Source organism: Oncorhynchus keta, unplaced genomic scaffold, assembly GCF_023373465.1.
Source record: "Oncorhynchus keta strain PuntledgeMale-10-30-2019 unplaced genomic scaffold, Oket_V2 Un_contig_7427_pilon_pilon, whole genome shotgun sequence".
Lineage (NCBI taxonomy): Eukaryota > Metazoa > Chordata > Actinopteri > Salmoniformes > Salmonidae > Oncorhynchus > Oncorhynchus keta.
The window spans coordinates 93,943-99,468 of NW_026289454.1; positions in this window are offsets into that span (position 1 = coordinate 93,943).

Below are 5,526 nucleotides of genomic sequence, written 5' to 3' on the forward strand. Positions count from 1 at the left end.
CCACCAACTAGCCTTTCCACTGATGACATCTAATGGAACATACAGTATGTATCCTCTCTGTGATGATACTCTACAGTGTACCACCAACTAACCTTTCCACTGATGACATCTAATGGAACATACAGTATGTATCCTCTCTGTGATGATACTCTACAGTGTACCACCAACTAGTCTTTCCACTGATGACATCTAATGGAACATACAGTATGTCTCCTCTCTGTGATGATACTCTACAGTGTACCACCAACTAGCCTTTCCACTGATGACATCTAATGGAACATACAGTATGTATCCTCTCTGTGATGATACTCTACAGTGTACCACCAACTAACCTTTCCACTGATGACATCTAATGGAACATCCAGTATGTATCCTCTCTGTGATGATACTCTACAGTGTACCACCAACTAGCCTTTCCACTGATGACATCTAATGGAACATACAGTATGTATCCTCTCTGTGATGATACTCTACAGTGTACCACCAACTAGCCTTTCCACTGATGACATCTAATGGAACATACAGTATGTATCCTCTCTGTGATGATACTCTACAGTGTACCACCAACTAACCTTTCCACTGATGACATCTAATGGAACATACAGTATGTATCCTCTCTGTGATGATACTCTACAGTGTACCACCAACTAGCCTTTCCACTGATGACATCTAATGGAACATACAGTATGTATCCTCTCTGTGATGATACTCTACAGTGTACCACCAACTAACCTTTCCACTGATGACATCTAATGGAACATACAGTATGTATCCTCTCTGTGATGATACTCTACAGTGTACCACCAACTAGCCTTTCCACTGATGACATCTAATGGAACATACAGTATGTATCCTCTCTGTGATGATACTCTACAGTGTACCACCAACTAGTCTTTCCACTGATGACATCTAATGGAACATACAGTATGTCTCCTCTCTGTGATGATACTCTACAGTGTACCACCAACTAGCCTTTCCACTGATGACATCTAATGGAACATACAGTATGTATCCTCTCTGTGATGATACTCTACAGTGTACCACCAACTAACCTTTCCACTGATGACATCTAATGGAACATCCAGTATGTATCCTCTCTGTGATGATACTCTACAGTGTACCACCAACTAGCCTTTCCACTGATGACATCTAATGGAACATACAGTATGTATCCTCTCTGTGATGATACTCTACAGTGTACCACCAACTAGCCTTTCCACTGATGACATCTAATGGAACATACAGTATGTATCCTCTCTGTGATGATACTCTACAGTGTACCACCAACTAACCTTTCCACTGATGACATCTAATGGAACATACAGTATGTATCCTCTCTGTGATGATACTCTACAGTGTACCACCAACTAGCCTTTCCACTGATGACATCTAATGGAACATACAGTATGTATCCTCTCTGTGATGATACTCTACAGTGTACCACCAACTAACCTTTCCACTGATGACATCTAATGGAACATACAGTATGTATCCTCTCTGTGATGATACTCTACAGTGTACCACCAACTAGCCTTTCCACTGATGACATCTAATGGAACATACAGTATGTATCCTCTCTGTGATGATACTCTACAGTGTACTACCAACTAGCCTTTCCACTGATGACATCTAATGGAACATACAGTATGTATCCTCTCTGTGATGATACTCTACAGTGTACCACCAACTAGTCTTTTCACTGATGACATCTAATGGAACATACAGTATGTATCCCTCCATGATGATACTCTACAGTGTACCACCAACTAGCCTTTCCACTGATGACATCTAATGGAACATACAGTATGTATCCTCTCTGTGATGATACTCTACAGTGTACCACCAACTAACCTTTCCACTGATGACATCTAATGGAACATACAGTATGTATCCTCTCTGTGATGATACTCTACAGTGTACCACCAACTAGCCTTTCCACTGATGACATCTAATGGAACATACAGTATGTATCCTCTCTGTGATGATACTCTACAGTGTACCACCAACTAGCCTTTCCACTGATGACATCTAATGGAACATACAGTATGTATCCTCTCTGTGATGATACTCTACAGTGTACCACCAACTAGCCTTTCCACTGATGACATCTAATGGAACATACAGTATGTATCCTCTCTGTGATGATACTCTACAGTGTACCACCAACTAGCCTTTCCACTGATGACATCTAATGGAACATACAGTATGTATCCTCTCTGTGATGATACTCTACAGTGTACCACCAACTAGCCTTTCCACTGATGACATCTAATGGAACATACAGTATGTATCCTCTCTGTGATGATACTCTACAGTGTACCACCAACTAGTCTTTCCACTGATGACATCTAATGGAACATACAGTATGTCTCCTCTCTGTGATGATACTCTACAGTGTACCACCAACTAGCCTTTCCACTGATGACATCTAATGGAACATACAGTATGTATCTCTCTGTGATGATACTCTACAGTGTACCACCAACTAACCTTTCCACTGATGACATCTAATGGAACATCCAGTATGTATCCTCTCTGTGATGATACTCTACAGTGTACCACCAACTAGCCTTTCCACTGATGACATCTAATGGAACATACAGTATGTATCCTCTCTGTGATGATACTCTACAGTGTACCACCAACTAGCCTTTCCACTGATGACATCTAATGGAACATACAGTATGTATCCTCTCTGTGATGATACTCTACAGTGTACCACCAACTAACCTTTCCACTGATGACATCTAATGGAACATACAGTATGTATCCTCTCTGTGATGATACTCTACAGTGTACCACCAACTAGCCTTTCCACTGATGACATCTAATGGAACATACAGTATGTATCCTCTCTGTGATGATACTCTACAGTGTACCACCAACTAACCTTTCCACTGATGACATCTAATGGAACATACAGTATGTATCCTCTCTGTGATGATACTCTACAGTGTACCACCAACTAGTCTTTCCACTGATGACATCTAATGGAACATACAGTATGTATCCTCTCTGTGATGATACTCTACAGTGTACCACCAACTAGCCTTTTCACTGATGACATCTAATGGAACATACAGTATGTATCCTCTCTGTGATGATACTCTACAGTGTACCACCAACTAGTCTTTCCACTGATGACATCTAATGGAACATACAGTATGTATCCTCTCTGTGATGATACTCTACAGTGTACCACCAACTAGTCTTTTCACTGATGACATCTAATGGAACATACAGTATGTATCCTCTCCATGATGATACTCTACAGTGTACCACCAACTAACCTTTCCACTGATGACATCTAATGGAACATACAGTATGTATCCTCTCTGTGATGATACTCTACAGTGTACCACCAACTAACCTTTCCACTGATGACATCTAATGGAACATACAGTATGTATCCTCTCTGTGATGATACTCTACAGTGTACCACCAACTAGCCTTTCCACTGATGACATCTAATGGAACATACAGTATGTATCCTCTCTGTGATGATACTCTACAGTGTACCACCAACTAGCCTTTCCATTGAGGACATCTAATGGAACATACAGTATGTATCCTCTCTGTGATGATACTCTACAGTGTACCACCAACTAGTCTTTCCACTGATGACATCTAATGGAACATACAGTATGTATCCTCTCTGTGATGATACTCTACAGTGTACCACCAACTAGTCTTTCCACTGATGACATCTAATGGAACATACAGTATGTATCCTCTCTGTGATGATACTCTACAGTGTACCACCAACTAGCCTTTCCACTGATGACATCTAATGGAACATCCAGTATGTATCCTCTCTGTGATGATACTCTACAGTGTACCACCAACTAGCCTTTCCACTGATGACATCTAATGGAACATACAGTATGTATCCTCTCTGTGATGATACTCTACAGTGTACCACCAACTAGCCTTTCCACTGATGAACATGTGATATATGGAACAGCCTTTCCACTGAGACATCTATGGTCAGTATGTATCCTCTCTGTGATGATACTCTACAGTGTACCACCAACTAGCCTTTCCACTGATGACATCTAATGGAACATACAGTATGTATCCTCTCTGTGATGATACTCTACAGTGTACCACCAACTAGCCTTTCCACTGATGACATCTAATGGAACATACAGTATGTATCCTCTCTGTGATGATACTCTACAGTGTACCACCAACTAGCCTTTCCACTGATGACATCTAATGGAACATACAGTATGTATCCTCTCTGTGATGATACTCTACAGTGTACCACCAACTAGCCTTTCCACTGATGACATCTAATGGAACATACAGTATGTATCCTCTCTGTGATGATACTCTACAGTGTACCACCAACTAGTCTTTCCACTGATGACATCTAATGGAACATACAGTATGTATCCTCTCTGTGATGATACTCTACAGTGTACCACCAACTAGCCTTTCCACTGATGACATCTAATGGAACATACAGTATGTATCCTCTCTGTGATGATACTCTACAGTGTACCACCAACTAGCCTTTCCACTGATGACATCTAATGGAACATACAGTATGTATCCTCTCTGTGATGATACTCTACAGTGTACCACCAACTAACCTTTCCACTGATGACATCTAATGGAACATACAGTATGTATCCTCTCTGTGATGATACTCTACAGTGTACCACCAACTAGTCTTTCCACTGATGACATCTAATGGAACATACAGTATGTATCCTCTCTGTGATGATACTCTACAGTGTACCACCAACTAACCTTTCCACTGAGGACATCTAATGGAACATACAGTATGTATCCTCTCTGTGATGATACTCTACAGTGTACCACCAACTAGTCTTTCCACTGATGACATCTAATGGAACATACAGTATGTATCCTCTCTGTGATGATACTCTACAGTGTACCACCAACTAGCCTTTCCACTGATGACATCTAATGGAACATACAGTATGTATCCTCTCTGTGATGATACTCTACAGTGTACCACCAACTAGTCTTTCCACTGATGACATCTAATGGAACATACAGTATGTATCCTCTCTGTGATGATACTCTACAGTGTACCACCAACTAGCCTTTCCACTGATGACATCTAATGGAACATACAGTATGTATCCTCTCTGTGATGATACTCTACAGTGTACCACCAACTAACCTTTCCACTGATGACATCTAATGGAACATACAGTATGTATCCTCTCTGTGATGATACTCTACAGTGTACCACCAACTAACCTTTCCACTGATGACATCTAATGGAACATACAGTATGTATCCTCTCTGTGATGATACTCTACAGTGTACCACCAACTAACCTTTCCACTGAGGACATCTAATGGAACATACAGTATGTATCCTCTCTGTGATGATACTCTACAGTGTACCACCAACTAGCCTTTCCACTGATGACATCTAATGGAACATACAGTATGTATCCTCTCTGTGATGATACTCTACAGTGTACCACCAACTAGTCTTTCCATTGATGACATCTAATGGAACATACAGTATGTATACTCTCTG